The 18,726-nt window shown below is 48.2% G+C and overlaps 1 long non-coding RNA gene across 3 annotated transcripts in view; it reads left to right on the forward strand.

Moving 5' to 3' along the window:
* The first annotated feature begins 308 nt into the window (after positions 1 to 308).
* Positions 309 to 18,726, forward strand: part of LOC133273622 (uncharacterized) — a 41,796-nt gene continuing 23,378 nt past the window's right edge. Inside the window, exons 1-3 of one of the 3 annotated variants that reach the window (XR_009744899.1) lie at positions 309 to 1,054; positions 3,692 to 3,806; positions 3,943 to 4,256. This is a non-coding gene — a long non-coding RNA (uncharacterized LOC133273622). Of the gene's footprint in view, positions 1,055 to 1,398; positions 1,590 to 3,236; positions 3,546 to 3,691; positions 3,807 to 3,942; positions 4,257 to 18,726 lie in introns of those variants that run through there. The other 2 variants (XR_009744900.1, XR_009744902.1) reach the window with 2 other exon arrangements.

Raw genomic sequence — 18,726 nt, forward strand, 5'->3', positions numbered from 1 at the left:
TCATGTCAAATTTCAGTGATCGGAAATGTCTTGCCCAAAAGCCATTCCCACTGGAAAAAGTCAAAAGGGTTCCTGGCATTAAAACAACCTTGCGTCATTCCTGATGAAATTAGCAGTGCTGCGTGTTTAGAGCTTTGCTATGGATGCACTTTGGTCACAGTAAGAAGTAAGAGATTTGGGGTTTAAACCCTCCCCCCTCCCCCCCCCCCCCCCCCCCCCATCTGAGCAGGAGCCATTGGCTTTCACTAGCTGCACATCCCAAGACCAGTACTCGAAAGCACCTCAGCCCCACAGTCCATTTTTTCCTTGTCTTTAAGTGCAAGCGATGGGAATTGCTAACCTTGGCTAAGAAAATTTCATTTCCTCCATCATGCTAAATGGCTCTGGTCGACATATGTTTGTTATCAGAGAGAGGTGCTATGAACACAGAGCCATTTTCTTAGCAGCTCTTTGACTCTGTGTTACCATAGTCCCACACGGCATTGGTCCTTTCCCGTTGGGAAGTCATGAATAAGAGACTATGAAGCTTGCACGTCAGATCTTCCTCAATTAATCCACCATTAGCATGTTTGGGATCCTCTACTGGATGGTTAACAGCAGCTTTGGTAACTGTATGCTGTCCATACCCAATTATGCTCTGCTAAAAATGAACTCTGCAGAACAACCTTCCTGAGCTGTCAGTGTCTCCCGTTTTCCTATTTTAACGCTTGTGTGTAGTGGCAGGCGACAGATGGTGTAGATCAGATCGATTTGATTGCATTAGGCGATTTTTTTTTTCCTCCTCTCCCCCCCGACTCCTTTTCTGGAAGCCCACATTCATCTGAGAGGCGATCGCCGGGGACATGGGAAGCAAGAGCAGCCGCCGATGTGTGAAAGCAACGAGACATGGCCAGCCAGAGGCGCCGGGTCCCTTCCCGGGGTTTGTTAACATGGTAATCCGGCACCAGGAGAGAAAGCTGTTTGCTGCTGCCCACAGCCCGTTCCCCATCACACATCAGATGACTCCCTGGTTTTACACACAGTTGGAGTTCTGCTCGAAGCCTGGATTTAAAGGGTAAGCGCTTCAATAGAGGTGGATTTCTGGTGGTTACTCGGGTAGGTGGCAAAAGGAGCAAGCTTCCAGTGATTTTAGAAAGAGGCTGCCTTTGAGCGGGCGTGAATATTTTCTTCCTTCCTCCTTCTTTCCCTTCCTTTTTGTTTTAATTTTTAATTTTTTATTCCCTCTTCCCCACACCTCCCCACTTTCCGTTCCCCCCCCCCCCCCCCCCTTCAGATCAATTTCTCGCAACCCCATCGTGCCTCTCGACGGATAGGCTCTGTATCTCCCCCCCCCCCCCACCTCTGAAATTCGCTTTTCGTGGCAAACCCGAGCTCTGCTCAGAGCTCCGCTGCTGATAGCTTAATTGTTTAATTCCCTCCACCCGTTCTCCTCCCTTCCGGCCGCTTCCCCGCCCTCCCCAGGCACGGCAGAGGCGATGGAGGTTCCCACTGGGGCCCTTCCCCGGCCCCGCCGTGCTGGGGCTCCGGTAGCCGGGCTCTTTCTGCGGGGAAGCGCCGGTAAACATGGCTTTCGGAGCCGGTGAACAAAGGTATTTAGTGCCGAGGCGGCACCTCCCGCATGCAGCGGGGAAGGTGCGAGGCGAGCAGCGCGGCGGGGTGTTCGCTCCCCTGGTGCTCAGCATGCCCGGGGGGGGGGGGGGGGTTAGGGTGGAGGGGAGGGTGGAGGAGAAGAAAGGGGGGGGGGTGCGACTGGGAGCGCCTGTACCGGGTTGGGCTGGGGCGGGCAGGGACCTGCCGGCGGGAGGAAGTGCGGAGCGGTGTGGGGTGCTCAGCGCTGACCGGAGCTGTCCGCAACCCCGGTGCTGAAAGGCCCGGTGGGTCGGTGGGGGTCGGCGCGGGGCCGGGCAAGGGAAGTTTCGGCAGGTGCGGTATTAGAGGGGGCTTGGGGGGGGGGGGGAATGCCGTTCAGGGGAAGGGCAGTGCCAGACGGACAGAGAACTGCATGGATTTCCCCGAGAATCGCATGTTTTAATATGAAAACACAAAAAAATAATCCTCAACACCCCAAAGTTTGGATTTTTGCCTAATTCTTTTGTGGAGCGGCTCCAGATTTCGGGGAACATCGGTCCAGGTGTGCCGCCGTAGAGTGTTTTCGCCACGACTCGGTGCGTTTTACTTCTTTTCAAACGGCTTTTGTTCAAGTTGAAGGAAAGCCACCACATCGGTTATTTGAGTTGCAACGGCAGCTAAATGGGGTTGCAGCCTTCAATTTCACAGCGGGGAAAAATGACAGTGTTTGGTATTTACTTTCCAGCTGCCATTTAGAATACGACTTGAAAGCTTGCTGTTAGAGGAATATAGGAAATTACACCTAAAATGAGATTAAAATAGAGGAGAGTGAATGGGATTATTTTTTTCTTAATTTAAGATTGTATGGCTATAAAAGTATTGTTTTTTCTTTTTCACTTTGTTTTTCTCTTTTCTTTCAAATTCAGACTCTGACTTACAAAACACATGCTGTCTTCTCGTATGTTTTCATAGGCAGAATAGTGGTAATATGTCAAGGGAAACCAGGGCTCATGTTAAGGAAGGAATCTGTAGAAAAAGCAAGCATTAGAATCATAGAATCAATCTGGTTAGAAAAGACCTTTAAGATCATCAAGTCCAACCCTGCATCTTGTATTAATTTCAGTCGGAATCTAATCAACAAGCTGGTCAGTTACCGAGTGCGGTGGATAATGAGAGCGGTGCGTGCTGCATAATTACTCCTGGCTGCAGAAGTGCGGAGCATCCCCGCTCTGCGCGGGTCTGGCGGCGCATTGCCAGCTCCCCCCACACACGCCACTTTTCACGCGTCAATCCTACAGAAGCTGTCTGGTCCTCAAGCATCGGGTGCCGGGGTGAAATAACCCGGCGAAGTTCCCAATCGCCAGGAGAAGTGTGCTGTGCCATGACGTGGCAGAGATCCTTTCTATTTAGTTGGGCGAACAATAAACGTTTATTATCACCGCGGCAGATCATCAGACAAAGCTTTCCCCTCCCGCCTCTTCCCCCCCCCCCCCCCCCCGCCAAGTGCGAGCGCTGCTGATAAGGGAACGCGCCTGGTGACAGGCAGAGCCGCAGGCACCGTTTGGAAATAACTTCTTTTATTATTATTATTATTACTATTTTTCTTCCCCCCCCCCTCCCCCCATCCCCGGTTCGCCTTTTGAGAGCGCGTGCGGGGGGTGGGGGGGGCGGCGGGTGTCAGCGCGGTGGTTGCGCTGCCGCGAAGCTGCCCGCCCGGCTCGGTGCCTCGCAGCCGCCGGGCGCTGCCGTTCTGGCACATGCGGGGAGCCAAACGCGCTGGATGTGTACTTTGAAGCCTTTTTCTCGCCTTAGATTCTGATGGCACTTGGGTTTTTTGATGGCACCGGGGAGGCCCGGCACAGGAGCGAGCGCCTCTGCTTGAGCTCGGAGCCTTTTGCGGTGTCTTTCTTTGATTTTCTTTCTCTTTGCCGCTCTCCTTTCCGCCCTCCCTCCTCTTGGTAGCACACCGAGTCGGTGTGAGTCAGGACTTGTAAAATGCGTTTCCGAAGCCCAGATGAAAAGTCTCTCAGGCGTGGCTGCTGCTTTATCGGAGCTCTCCCAAGCCCACCTATGCAAATAGATTTGTAATATTTGTGTGTTTAACCGTGTATCTCTCTTACAGGAATCTGTTGCTGCGTGTGTCATCTCTTGCAAGCTCCCAGAGAGAACTGATGGAGCACACGGGCAGGGAATAGGATGCCAGAGAAGCACAGAGGGAGAAACCAGGCGGTCACCAGGTAAACTGAACCTTACCTTGATTTATTTCCTTTCACCTCGCCTGCGAGACCTTGCCCACTCCAGTGAGGCAGCAGGAGAGCAGAGGGACTGGACGCGTGTGTATTAAACGCCTGCTCTTCTCATTTGCCTCCGCAGGATGGGAAGGTTCAGCGTCCATTGGATATGGGACAAGATCACTCGGCAACCCTTGTGGATTCTCCTTCTTCTAGAGGGGAATTATAGTTATGGATTTATTGTCCCGGTGCAGCACTTCCACCACCACCACCAGCAACAGCAGCAGCTTTCTGACTCTCTTCGGTGACGGGTATTCTTGGGTGGATAATACGGATTACGTTGTTATTGCTTAAGAATACGCGTAGTCGAGGAGAGTACCGGCGGCGGGCAGGCAGGCAGGCAGCGCGACCGCCCCCAGCCCACCAGCTGGCTCCTAACCTCCTCTAGTTGCCAAGGTAGCACCTTTTCCATCTTTTCCTACGCTTTGCAATGTTTCACTCTGTCTGTGTCTCTGCCAGGGCGGGGGGAGCTCGGACGCCCTGTTCCCCTGCGGAAGGTGGGGGGGGTGATGCCCGCTCCTCTGTGTGCGTGTGTGTGTGTGTGAGCAAGCCCGCGGCTGGGGAGACGGGGAAGGCTTTGCTAAGCCTCGTAGGAATGAACACACCGCAAATGGCCCCCGGGGTGCCGGGGCCGCTGGTGGCGAAGCTGCTCGCCCCGGCTGGGAAGCCCCGGCACCGACCGGCCCGCGGCCCCCCGCTTCTCTCCGGCAGGGACAGGGGGACCGGGGGTCCCCACCGGCCGGACACGGGCTGCCCGCAGGGTCGGGGCGGCCCCGGCTCCGCCTGTGCCTGCCGCCGGAGCCCGGGATGCGGCCCCACCGCAGGCGCGTTGTGCGGGACGGGGAGACGGCGAGCAGCCCGCACGCCCACTGGGGACACTCCTGTTCCCAGCCTGGGTCGCTGCTAGGGAGCAGGTTGCGGCCGGTTGCATCGTGGGGGTTATGCCCCCCTTGCCCTCACCCTACGGTACCAGCCCGGTGGGAGCAGGATTAGACGCCAGCTTCACGCTCAGCTGGTCGGGAAGCACCCAGAGCTCATCAGCCTGAGGCCCCACCTTGTTCAGGGCCAAGAGGTTGTTTCCCTAGATGGAGCTCAGGTGGTGGCTTCTTTGCCCCTCCCCATACCCCCAAGAGTTCAGGACTCCCCAAATGCTACTTGCAGGTGGGAGACACAAGCAAGGGAGCACTGATTCCCATCACTAGCCAAGCCATGCCTCATCTCCAACACAGAAGAAGAGGTGCATCTGTCCCTCTCTCCAGTCTCAGCAGCAGGGCACAGCCTTTGGTTAAAGCCTGGTTAGCCTCTCAGACGCTGTGCTTAGGAAAATGCAGGCATAGCATTCATGCTTTCAGTCTTTTTTCCCCTGCTCCTCTGCCCCCAAGACTGGCAGAGGCAAGGAGCAGGGTGTGATCATCCCTATGTTTCCCCATTTGAGACGTCTCTGCACGCCCGGATGATCCCAGCTTTTGCTACCTCGTAGTTGCAATTGTGAGACCACATTTCAGCCTGAAATGAATTAGATCAGGAGCCATTTTAAAGCAAGACCAAGAGTACTGTGATGAGATAGCCTTTTTGAATGGATCCTTCCCATAAGCTCAGGCTAAGAATGATTTTTAACATGGGTGAGCCAGACATGGGGTGAGCGTTAGGTTGTGAGCGAGAGGTGGGATGATGGAGAATGTCTTTTCTCTCTGTCTCTCGCTTAGCAATTGAAAGGCCATCTATGTTCTGCTTAATTATTTCCAACAACTGCCAAAGGAATCTTACTCTGTTGCCTTCAGTAGCGAGTGGAGTGCTCGTTGTTACACAGATGTGTGGATCTGTTATTCTTTAGACACATCTTTGATGCTAGCACTCTGATCCTCGTGTTCCTCTAATACCACTTGAAAGCAGATTTTTTTCCTTGTAGTTTAGTATGTTCAACAGCCTCAGAAATAATGTTAAATTACGCTTTAAAAAGACACCATCAGCTGCTAAATCCTAGTCAGTTCAGCACCATAACACAAGCCACATTCACAAGCGCTGCAGGAACAGCGATGGAAAGCACTGTTTTAAACAGCCAGGTTTGTATTACAAACCTTCCTCTGATCTGAGCTTTCAGTTGACATTTTCCCTTGAGTCACGACTTAGAGTATTATCAGGAGTTCCCATTTCATCACATAAAGGATGTGGTTTGGTTTGCTCTTTGCTTGGTTGAGTATCTTGCGCAGTATGGATTGGACTGGTCTCCATAAATACAAGCTTGGCAAAATGTTCCTTTTATACCTAGTTCCTTCTGGTTGCTTTCTGTTTAGCATGATGAGCTGGTTTTGCTGAATAATGCCTTAATGACAGGGCTGATGCATTTTTAATGCGTATACTCTTTGTCACTGTCAAAATTAACATTTTGATGATTGTGGATTTCTTTCCTCTAAAACCTGTGGGGAATTGCTCTGATACTGTGGGTTATGCGAGCGAAACTGTAAGGTCCGATCGGAGAAATACTGGATGTGCTCCCCAAAAGAACCATGAACTATTGTGAGCAGCAGGAGGGCTCTTGGAACGCTGTTTCCCAATAGCATGGTCTCAGAGTGGCTCTCCCTGTTCATTAGCAGGTCCTGGGGTCTGTCACGTCTCTATAGTGGAGGACAGAAGCAGTCATTGCTGAACAACAGATCTCTAAGAAGAGACTATTGCTACTGCAGGCCTGACTTGAGGAACACACATAGCGCCCATGCTCAAGGGAGCAAGGTTGCTCCTGTTAAATCCAAAATAACTGGGGCCAAATCCGTTGCTTGATGCAATAGTAAAGCCCCAGTTGATTTCACTGCGGGAAAGATTAGACCCCTAGTGAAAGGGGTTTTTACAGCACTACACTCCCTATTTTTTTGCCTTAGACATTGCGAATCCTGTGTGCTAAAAAATGACTCTAACCCCCCCCCCCCCCCCCCCCCCGCCTCTAATGAGACTCTATGAACAGCAAAACAATAATACTAAAAGGCTGGAGTGCAGCATAATAAGACATTACTTTATCAATACAGGGTTTTAATTGTACCAGTACGAGTATTCTCTAAGACAGCGTTATAGAATGAGGCTTGTGGCAGCCCCAGCCGTGTGTTAACAGCTAGTTTGGCGAATGCATATTTCATTCGTTCAGAATACTGAATTTCTGTTCAAAAATTGGCTTTTTTTTGTAATCTGCATCCTGATAGAAAATTAAATAAAGAATTAGCCGCAAAGAATTACTGTAACTTGGCCTTTTTGGGGTTCTTTTTAAAGGCCATAATCCCATGAAGATTTCTATCTCTGGGTAATTTTATCCACTGGAGTAGCCTCCCTCCAAGGCCGCTCCTTTAGGTAAGTCTTTGTCATGCCAGGGCCTCTGTAGCAGCACAGCTGATGGACGGGGGAGCAGGCAGTGGGGTGGCAGCCACCCTGGTGCAGAGCAGGGTGCTGCAGGGTCCCCCCAAGCAGCCACCCTGCTCTGCAGTGGGGAGACAGCAGGGGTCTGCCCCAAGGGCTGTGCACCTCAGGCACATCATGCCCCATGATGGGATTTGGAGAAGGAAGAGTAGTTTTGGTCCCTGTTGTCCTGTGCAGACAGAGGAACAGCCCGGTCTGGGTCTACCTATAACAGGGAGCATCGCTCTGCTTAGCAATACCCTAAATTAGGTGCCATTTGATTTCAGGTGCTCTACATACCAATATTTAAGCCTACAACCCTTATACGTACGTTCATAGCTCTAAATGGAATGAATATATAATATACACACCCCTCCGAAGGGAGGCTGGAGCCTAATATGCAGAGCCCCACTCTAGCAGATAGAGGCACAAGTCCCACTCACCTCAGCAGGGCTGTGCTGTTGTAGTGCGTATTTGTGACCAGTGCTGGGATTCCTCTTGTGGCCCATAGATTTGCCTACAATAAACACATGGAGATATGTACAGCTAGGAAGATACATTCCCTTGGGATCAGTTGTGCTTTCTTTCCACTTTGAAGACTATAGCTGATTTTGAGGGGAGTGGAAGGTTTCTTCCCATATCCGTTTAGGTTCTAGCGTTCATAGGTTTTCCTGAAGGAAAACAGTAATACCTGTACATCCACAGAGCTATACACATGCTTTGCAGCTGTAAGAATAAGCTAACTGAGCCTTTTGTCTCTGGGTTTTTATATTATGCTGGAAGTGATCTATACAAGTGGATTTTTATGCTGCTTTTCTAAGATAAACAGTGACTTTCCACACACAAAAGGCTTTTCCTTTTCTTCCTTCGAAAAGATTGCTGCTTTTCTGAAAAGCAGCTCCTAGGTATTACCCTCAGCTGTTATGACACCTCACCATTTAGTGTTGTAAACTTAATCATAACACTCATTAGTAATAATCCTAATTTCTTTTACCAGATTCAGCATTTGCCTCCTGCAAGCTTCAATGGCGGAAACATTCCCTGGGCTAACGCCCGTGCTGCTTGCATGCTTTTTATTGCTATTATTTAGTAACCAAACGGCTCAAAAACCAAAGGACTTGATTATCACGTACCTGCAATGCATAGAGCTATTTATAAATGTTGGCTCGATAGGAACAATGACTCAAAACTTATTCAAATGACAGGCCAAAAATAAGGAGTCTAAAAGTGAAAACCCAAGCCAGAATTCATAGAGGTGATGGGAAGAGCCTGACATCGAAGGACAGAGAGGCTCCTAGGGGAGGTAAAGAGAAGAGGCCTGGAGGTGATGGTAGAGGGTAAATGTGCTGTGGCTCTGCAGAAAGAGCAGATGAGAGGAGATGCACCAGGCGAGGAGGTATTGCAGTGTGGCACTGGGAGGATGCACCATGAGTTGGAAAAGCAGGGCTGGAACAGCGCGCACAGTTGGTAGTTTGCTGTCTGGAAAAACAGTATCTAGTTAAAAGCGACCAAGTGAAAATGAGGTGAAATGTTCCAGAAACTAGAGGGGTTGATTGATGGGAGAAAGAAGAGCCCTCAATATATAGCTGAAAGGAAGTTGTTTCATATATATTTGTGTGCGTGTTTGTGTGTATATATATATGAATATACATACCTAGCCAAAATGACATAATAATACCCATATAGACAAATGAGTATCCTGCTTTTGAAACCGTTCTCCTCCAGTGGGAATTTTCCATGGATTTCAGTGGGCCCAGTGTTTTCTCCTGTCTGCAGGAGTGCGCTGTATTCCAACGTGCACAAATAGACCCAGGAGCTATGTAGGGAGAAAATGCAGCGTGGCCACCAAGAAATGTTTCCTTTATAGGGAGTCCAATACTTCTCCAGCCAGCGGGAATGATAGAAAGCAATGGAGCAATCTCCAGGTGGGAAAACCCTTGCCTGGGAGATAGAAAATTAGCTTGGCCAAGACACTGCAGCCAGTAGTCACCTATGGGAGCTGGACAACCTTCTTGCTTCTGACTTCTGTGATACATCTCCATGGAACCGAAATGGCTCTGATAATTCCCCAATACCACTAGAAAGAAGGAGGCAGGGCCATAAGAGGCTGCTTAAAGTTTCCAAGCTCCTTTCTCAGATTAAGTCAAATTTAATCTTTTATCTGTTTCAAGGTCAGTTGTCACCACAGTATTGTTCTGTATCAGTTTATCTGACTTGATGCAATGTCCACCACTTTTACATTATTACATGAGGCATGAAACGTAGGAAATATATAGCTGACGCATCTTTAATATTAAGAAGTGCTGATTCATAACCTTGTTTGGAATATTAGCAGGTCTCTTAATAAGGCAGGACAATGCAACAAAGTTTATTAATGTTCGTAGGTCAAGCCTATGTTTTAAATCACTGAAAATCAATGGCAAAGTGATCACCATGGGATTGATCTTCTCTAATTGGAGAAAGAGGGACATTCTGAACCAGAACTGTACAGCATTTGATTGTGCAGCCTGTTACCAAAAAAAGAACCGTCTCACTGCATCTTACAGAGGCATTTACATAGATAATGTAGAATTCATATGACTTCTTTTAGATTATCTGATAGTAATAGCTTTGCAAGTATTCACATTCTCCCAACAAGAAGTTGATAGAAAATTCAAATCAAAAGGCATCACGGTAATTACTGCATTATAAAGGATTTATTTTCTTTTCTAACTTAGCATAGAAATAATAGGAGCAGGGAGGCTCGATGCATTAATGCTTCACACCACCTGGAAGCTCATCCTTTACCAAGAATTTTTCCTTGGTTACTCCAAGGAAATGCAGAGCAGCATCTCCTCTTCCTCAAATCACCAAAAACATTCTTCTGAAATCCAAAATGATAGAGTTCAATGCCTGTGGTTTTACCGGACCAACAATTAGTTCAGTCTTGATGCTCGGGTTATTAAAAAGGACTACTGTTTCTTGTTCCCTTAGTTTCTTTGCTCCTTTGCTTGGCTGTCCCCGCTCCTGCTTATGATATATGCAAAGGTTTGAGGGGATGGAAAGGGTTTTCTTTCTCCACGTTTTCTTTTAGGAATGTCAGGACCCTGTAATTCCTGTTCTTTTCTGAATGTCTTCAACTATGGAAACTTTCTCAGACACCAGTTGAGGACATGGTGATTTTTCTGGTTTTAAGAAAGAGACCTTTTTCCCTGGATGTTTTCCGGGGGTCTGAGTAATGCAGAGGAAGGCAAGGTTTAGGTACCACACTTTTCAAGTTATATTGTTCTTTGTTGTGTTAGGACATTGTGTGGCTGTTGTACATATGATGATACAAACCCATTCACCTTCAGCCGTTCATAGAGCGCCTTGGTGAGAACAGGATCTAGTCCTGCTCTAGGGAGCAAGAAACAAACCCACTCCCTTTCACTTTCTTTGTTTAGATGTTCTTCGTTTCTGTGTATGTAAATTCTTACCAGTGAAGAATGCAGGACCCAGCCCCTCAGTTAGAGATGAAAATAGACACATTTCACTTCAGTTCTGGAGCTGCAGTGAGTCAGTGCTGCTTGCTGTGCTCCAGCCTTCCTGGTACAGGGGGAGGAAAAACACCAACAAGGGAAAGGAGGCTGAATGGGCGTGATGCGAAATCTAAGGAAAGCAAACCAAATAAATAACTAACTTCTCCCTCCCATTCCCCCAGATATTTACCTGGAGTGTTTCTGGTTTAATTCTTACCAAGCACCGCTCTATTTGAATTAGTTCATGTGTTTTTGGATGCAAACCTTAACTATGTGTCCCACAGAGAGGGTCAGAGTAAGAGCTCTTCTTTCTCTACTAAAACCCCTCTTCTGAGATTAACTCTGGAGCTAGCAGGAAGGTCACTGTTTCATTTCAGAGAAGTCAGCTCACACTGACAAGGTTTTGCCTTCTTAATGATGGGCCGTTTGCTGCTCAGAAGTGTGAGGAATGGCTCTTTGAAATATAGATACCTTGCCTTGCTACAGTTCATAACCAAATTTAGCTGGCAAGTATCAATGCGCTAGGGCAGCCGGATTGAAGGGCTGAGAGGCTCGGGTCTTGGTTCGCTTTTTAAATCAGAGGATAACTCTTCCATTAGTGTAAATCAGTGATTTATAATAATGTCAAATGAGATTTGTGTCAGAGTTAGCCCAGAGTACAGTCCGGTCTTGGGACTTGAAAAGGAATAGAAACGTGAGGCTGAGACCATTAGTATTCTGCTTTCATTTGGGTTTGGTGTGGCAATATGCCTATGCACACATGTGCACAAATGCAGAGCTGCACCTCATTCCCACGGTTGTTTCCCATGGCCATGTGGCTGCCATTTAACAAGGGCCTAAGAGCACACAGTCTTCGTCCTGGTGTGGTGTGATTGACATGTGCAGAGATATCACAGAAAGGCTTTGGGATCCTGCTTTTCATCCATAAAAGGAAAGCAGGCAAGCTTCATTCCCGGCTAAACCCTTTGCACAGTGTGCATCAATAATGAGGCAGCATCTATTTATATATTGCTCACTGGAAATGACTGAATCCAGACAGAAGTTGGTGAGGCAGCCTGAGCTCCACCAGCCTCCATGGAGTTTATTGTTAGCACCCAGGATGACTCCTCAGGCAAATGGGGAAGAGGCATCATTTGGAGCCTACCACACCACAGGGAGGAATATCAGCTTTGGCACTTGTGGTGGTGTCTTCTCTCAGGGGATGCCTGCGGTGGCAGGCACACTGGAGGAGTGCAGGAGAAATGGTCACAACAGCGCAGACCCATTGCTGCTTCTTGGAAGTGGCACTGACCTGGGCTTACCCAGAGGGTGAGAGCTCCCTGACTTTCTTCATGGAGCAGCTCCCATATGGAGACAGGCTGAGAACATTGGGGCCATTCAGCCTGAAGAAAAGAAGCTGCGTGAAGACCTCAGAGCAGCTTCCAGTGTCTGAAGGGGGATACAGGGATGCTGGAGAGGGACTCTCCATCAGGGCCTGTAGTGATAGGACAAGGGGTGATGGGTTCAAACTGAAACAGGGGAAGTTCAGGTTAGATCTAAGGCAGAAGCTCTTCCCTGTGAGGGTGCTGAGGCGCTGGCACAGGGTGCCCAGAGAAGCTGTGGCTGCCCCATCCCTGGCAGTGTTCAAGGCCGGGTTGGACACGGGCTTGGAGCAACCTGCTCTGGTGGAAGGTGTCCCTGCCTGTGGCAGGGGGCTGGAACTGAATGATCTTAAGATTCTTTCCAACCCAAACCAGTCTGGGATTCTATGATACTATGAGGAAATGAGATGTCCAAGAGGGAATGAGAGGAAGGCAGTACTTGATCAATACACACTGATGCCTTCTTGCCATGCTGTCACAAAAGGCTTTCAACAATATTTCTTCTTCAGAAAGAAGAAATAGACTTAGGAACAGATCTAAACAGATTTAGAAAAAAGATGCAGTAAAAAAGCCCCATCCAGTATCAGGATGTTGTTTAGGTAGGCCTGTGTGCCTGATAGTCCAGTGATGAAGCTAAAGGGCAGCGCTAACACATGCCCATGACAATGACAACTTGCTTGTCTATGAGATGCACAAATAAGGCACTCAAAACTCCTTACCAAAGCTCAATCCAGACACTGCTTTTGCTCTGTGTCCTTTTTTACTCCTCCTTTTCTCTGTGGCTCTTGTGCACTTTGCCCATATGCTCTGAAGCTATTTTGTTTTCAGTTTTATGTGTGTTTTATGTAAAGTAGAAGAATCAAGCTCCTCTGCTTGCTAAATTATAAATTGAGTGGAAATTGGCTGACTTTTTTTAGACTATAAATTACACAAAATGTAAGTAACTGAGCTGAGCAGGCTGGGTTGGGGAGGGAAAACATGTCAATAGCATAGAATCTGTGTCCATGTGTCCCTGCATACTGCTAGTTGCTTTTCCAGCCTCGAATATCTCTTTCCTCTAACACCTCTTAGACCATTCTCCGAGATGCAGGTTTATTGTCTCCTCTGGTACTTTGCTCAGCATATTCATTATGCCTCATATAAATGAACTGCTCCTAAAAGCTCGTTTCCACTTTCTTGCTTTAGGACCAAAGTACATGCAGACTGCCTCCTCTGGGAGCACTGATTAATTTTTTTTCCCTTTTGTAAGTCAGAATGCCTGTTGATTTTAGTATCTGTCTCTTTGGCTTATTCCCTGCTTTGGCTCCACTTCCACTAACCCACATTGCTTTGGGTTATCTTTTCCTCAGTAGCTCACTGCAACCCCACAGGGTAGGACCGTGGTGTGAGAGCAGAAACAGCGGCTGGCAGTCTGAGAAATGCTGCCAGGACAGCAAGGGAATTGGCTGGTGTCTTGGGACTCTGTGAGATGGTGGAGAATCTGCTTCAAGGCACAAAAGACATCCTTACTGTGGCCTGTTGCTGCTTAGTTAGACCAGGCAGTGCTCAAGGCCAGGCTGGACAGAGCCTTGGGTGACATGGTCTTGTGTGAGGTGTCCCTGCCCATGGCAGGGGGTTGGAACTGGGTGATCTTAAGGTCCTTTCCAACCCCAACTATTCTATGATTCTATGGTTCCAAGAAAAAGGGGCCTAAAAACAGACCCTTAAATCTATCCTTACACATTTACAAGTAGGCTCAATTTTGGGAGCCAGGAAGCCAACATTATCATGAGCAGATATGGGCATGGCGCTTCTCTACAGGCTTCAGGGCTTCTCTGTCAATTTTCAGATTCCTGTGACAAACCAAACTGCCCTTATAAGGGGAGGCTGCTGCAGTCTTTGGGCACAGTATGCTCTGCTGATTCCAGCAGGGTGGAAGCATGTGCTTTGTTAAAGGGGATCCCTATTGAGTCAGTTTTGCCTGAGTAGACAGATGGCCTTCAGGAGGCTTGGGCTAGAACCTGCAGGGCACAAATAGGATCCTCTGTGCTCAGGCTCTGCCCTGCAGTTGTTTGAGTTTGGGCTCTTTTTCGCTGAGTTCATAAAACACATGCCTTTTTTGGTTTAATTCAGTCAATACTTTGATTCAGTGAGAATATGGTTTATTCTGTCCAGGCAAATGTTTACTGAGAAGTTATAAAGATGATCCAACCTGCCTTTGTAGAGCTGCTTATTTTATTGCAAAGGGAAGGCATAACCTTTCATTTCCCAGTGTGATTTTTATTAAACCTCTGCCTGTTTTATTTGCCAGACCACATATAAATTTAGTGTTATATGGAAACACTAAATTGTGTTTCCATATGAAAGACATATAGGTTGGTAAGCAGCCTATAAATCAAGCTGCTACTCCTTGAAACTCCTATCAGGATCATTTTAATCCATGGAATTGCTAATGAAAGCTGCTTCTCAATACAGAAAAATTAAGTTAACAGTAATTAATGTAGCCAGCCTGGAACCTTAGGAAGCTATTGCCAGCAAGTGTCTTTTGGTGCACTCAAGAGGATGCAGTTGGATTGTTGGCACCAACGGACAGGTTGGGAATTGTAAACATGGTAATTAGCAGTAAGTTTCTGGATCTCAACTTGCCAGACTGGCAGCCTGATTCTTGGAGTAGTTGTCACATGGGAGGAGGGAAAAACAAAGTAAGGGAATTAGAGCAACCTTGCGTCGCTCCGCCAACATATGCCGCTGGACCAATGTTTTTCTTGGCAAGGATCTCCAACAAGGAGTTTAAAAGCAGCAAACTGGGAACCTCACCGCAGGCATCAGGCAACCAGCTCTGGCTCTTCTGCTCACACTATGAGTGGAAACTGTAGAGCCTGAGATTCCCCACCTCTGCGATGGGGCACGATGTTGATAAGGTTATCAACAATAATGGGATTAAAAGAGTTAAAATCCAGCTTTTGCCGTAATCCCAGGGTGTTCTATTGTCGAGCTATCAAAGATTAGGGTTATAGTAACCTTATTAACCCTTGGTGCAGTGTAAATAAAAGGGAAATGTCAGCCTTAGTTCCACCATGAAATTAAATCTTCACTTCTCTAAAGGATGATTCAAACCCAGCTCACTCCAGCCAATGTGGTTTATGAATACACAGGGCCCACATGAATTTAAGAAATCACATCAGAGAGAGAGAGAAAAGGATGATAAAGGTTGGTTTATCATTGTCAGAAATACAGTGGTTGCTGAACCCCTCTGCAAACAGAGCCAGACGCTGGTGTGAAGGACTCAGGTTTTCCTTGTTAAGCTGATTTCCAGGGGGTAGGAGCTACCTCTCTAGCAATGGATGGTCCCCTCCTCACTTATGTCCCTGCGCATGGAGGCTGAATCTATCAGTAGGTGTGAAACTGCCCTCTGGGACTAGTTCTCTTACCTGAAGAGAGGGAAGGACATACAGACAGACCGGGCTTTGCTTAGAAGTCACTGGGATGTGGTCCAGGTAAATCTGTGTTTCCCTGTTGAGGCAAGAGGGGAATACAGGAGGCAGGAATGGGCTGTGTCCTTTGTTATGCTATTTTGACTGGGAGGAGGAAATAAAGTAGTGATAAAATTGGGTGACTCAGAGTGATTCTGCATGTTAAATACCTCAAACACTTACTCTGAGTCCCTAGCAGAGAGTTAATTAAGTATTAAGGAGCAGCCTATAGTGGGAAGTGAGCTCTCTGGTGGGCAACAGGCATTGCTAGAGAACAGAGATGATTTTAGTGGGGCTGTTTGCACAGAAAAGGGCTTTGGCACTTCAGCGACCCCTGTCTCCCCTATGGCATCTGCATCTCCTGGGAGTTACTGGCTCTGTGGGCTGATAGAGCTGGGGAGTGGGCACACTCTGCCTCATTGTATTGCTTACCGAGGTCCTCGTGATCTCAGGTGGGGATGCGTTACAAAACTGAGGCTCATACAAGAGCTCGGTTCAGGGTGGTTGTTTTTCTTTCACTCACTGAATCATACTTTCCTCTGGTGTAAACTCTCCCAGCTCCAGAGTGTGCACCAGTTCGGATGTGCCTGCTGGGTCCTGGGCTGCCTCTGTACCCACTGCTGCTGCAACTGCTCCCACAGGCACAAACTGGCTTGCGCTGCTTCTTCTTGCTTTTCCGCAGTGTAGGAATAGACAGTGTGCCCATGGAGTTGTTCAGGAATATTACTGATGCTGCCTTCTAGGTGGTACTCCTGCGCTGGACAATTTCCCAGCAAAATAGTAAATGGCAACTGCAGAGAATTAAAGGCGATGGCGTATTTCTTTGACTGACATCTTGGAGCCTGCAGAACAAATGCAATTAGGATCCACAGTATGTTGCAGCTTCCTTTCTTCATTTCCTACCCTGGAAAAGCTGCTGTTAGGTTCAGGTTAAGCTCGGTCCCTGCTTTATGTCAGGGACCTCTGCTTTGGGAGCAGAGCTTGCACCATGGTGTCCCTTCAGTGCTCAGACCTGCATTCCTCATCAGGGAGAAATCCCTGTTGGTGCCCACAGATGGGCAGAGTGAGCCAGGGTTTGGGCTACTTGTCTTCACCAAGTTCTTTGATTGAGTCAGTTGATCTTTCAACTGATGGGCTCTTTGGTTTTGTATGGTCAGCAGTTGGTGCACTGTGATCAGAAAGATGGGAGGAGGAAAGGCAGTTATCCTTCAGATTTGTCCCAAGGAGGTAGCTGAATACAAATGGCTTCCAAAAGCCAAGGGCTACAGTTGACTGCAGTGGAGCACTGTGGGTCACTCACCTGTAGCGAAGAGAAGAGGAATGAGTCAGAATTGTTTCTCTCCTGGTGGGGAAAGAGGGTCTTGGCCATATCATTTGGTCTGTAGGGTTACTCTGCAGCTTGTGGAGCCTGGCATGAAAATCCAGGCTTGGAGCAGTGCTTTAGTCACCGGAAAACATGTAGTGGGTGAAGGCAGGAGCAGCCATCCGGGACTCACCGTCCCTGCAAGTGTTCACACAACATAGAGACGAGGCCTCAGTGCCATGGGTTAGTGGTGGCCTTGGCAGTGCTGGGGAATGGTTGGACTGGATGAGCTTATAGGGCTTTTCCAGCCTGGTTTGTTCTATGATCCTGTGTAAATGCTGGCCTTGGCTGAAAGCAGCAGCAAGGTGGAGGCTCCAAGCGCACAGAGCCTCCGTGCTCCCAGCTTGCTCCAAGTGGGAGCTTTACCCTTCAGCTTGAACATTGCTGCCATGCAGTGCTTTATTTGTTAACAAGTGCAAGCAGTGCAAGGTTTGCTGTCCCCAGCGCTCCTCAGATGCCTCCGCTTGGGCAGACAGCGATGGTGAATTGTTCTGCAGAGGACCCTCTGCATGCAGAGGCAGGAGAAGCAGGGATGCATGGACCCACAGCCCAAAGGTGGTGGTGGGAAAAGGGCTGCCCTCCACTGGGCAGTGGCTCCCGAGGACTAAACCTCTTCTGTCTCTCAGACAAACTCTTTCGAAACCACTGAAGCTATTGTAAGGGTTCGGGAGATAAAAATAATGATGAAAAAGTGGATCTATTTTTTACTGAATTGCACTTTTTTCAGATACTTTGACTCAGAGTTCCGGCAGGATTAAAGAAGAAATTCTTCAACTTCCTATATCTGGTGACAAATTAAGTACTGCCCTCTTTCAGTGCTCCTGGCTCTCGCACCTCTGCTTTGTGCTCAAGTAACCTCTTACAGGGATGTGCTACAGCCTGCACTGCTCTGTGTCTGCTCCCTTCAGTAACGCTGCGCGCAGGAGAAAGCTAGGACAGCATCAGGAATGATGGAACCAAGTCAGGAATGGGAACCAAAGGATCTTCAAGCAGTCTAAATGCAGGGTAGCCCTGCTGAAGTCTGTGGTGTTAGGTGAGCATTGGCTGTAACAGTGCTGAGGGTTGGGACAGCCTGATGACAGTCTGGATTTCAGTGCTTCAGAAAGGACTTCCAATATCTTCCAGTATCTGCAGCCTTCCAGTATCTGAAGGGGGCTATGAGGATGCTAGAGAGGGACTCTTCATCAGGGACTGTAGTGACAGGACAATGGGTGATGGGTTCAAACTGGGGGGTGAAACTGGATGAGCTTTAAGGTCCTTTCCAACCCAAACCATTGTGTGATTCTAAGGCTTTAAAGTATGCATGTATAGCACAAATACTAGAATAGGAATACCCTTATCTAACAGGAGATATGTGAAAAACAATCACCTGGCTCTCCTTGAAAATTACAACCTTTGATAGTTCAACTTACCCTTATAGAAAACCAAATCATGTGCTGGTTTATCTGACTTACTATTATAATTAAGGAGAGCTTTGGGGAAGATGGGTAACAAAGCCATTTCTCCTCCTAGTGTGCAATGAAAAACCCCAATGCTGCCCAAGCAGCGGCCAGCCCCTGCACAGCAAGCTGGATGCGGTGATGTTGGTGATGCTCTGCTCCACTGGGCTCCTTGCCTGCACCAGGGCTGTCCCCTTGGGGTTGGCAGGAGCTCTGCTGCACAGGGCACGTGAGCAATTGCTCTTGTTTTTAACACATCAGATCATAACTTGCTCATCCCTTCAGTGCCAGGGTTGAAAAACACTGTCAAAATGCAAATACAGGAGCTGGCTGAGGAATCGGGGAGTGTTGCTATCTGGGTGCTCCAGATTTA

Source organism: Pezoporus flaviventris, unplaced genomic scaffold (genome assembly GCF_033815535.1).
Source record: "Pezoporus flaviventris isolate CSIRO_AGI_PZ_B2104156 unplaced genomic scaffold, CSIRO_AGI_Pfla_v1 ptg000001l, whole genome shotgun sequence".
In the NCBI taxonomy this organism is placed as follows: domain Eukaryota; kingdom Metazoa; phylum Chordata; class Aves; order Psittaciformes; family Psittacidae; genus Pezoporus; species Pezoporus flaviventris.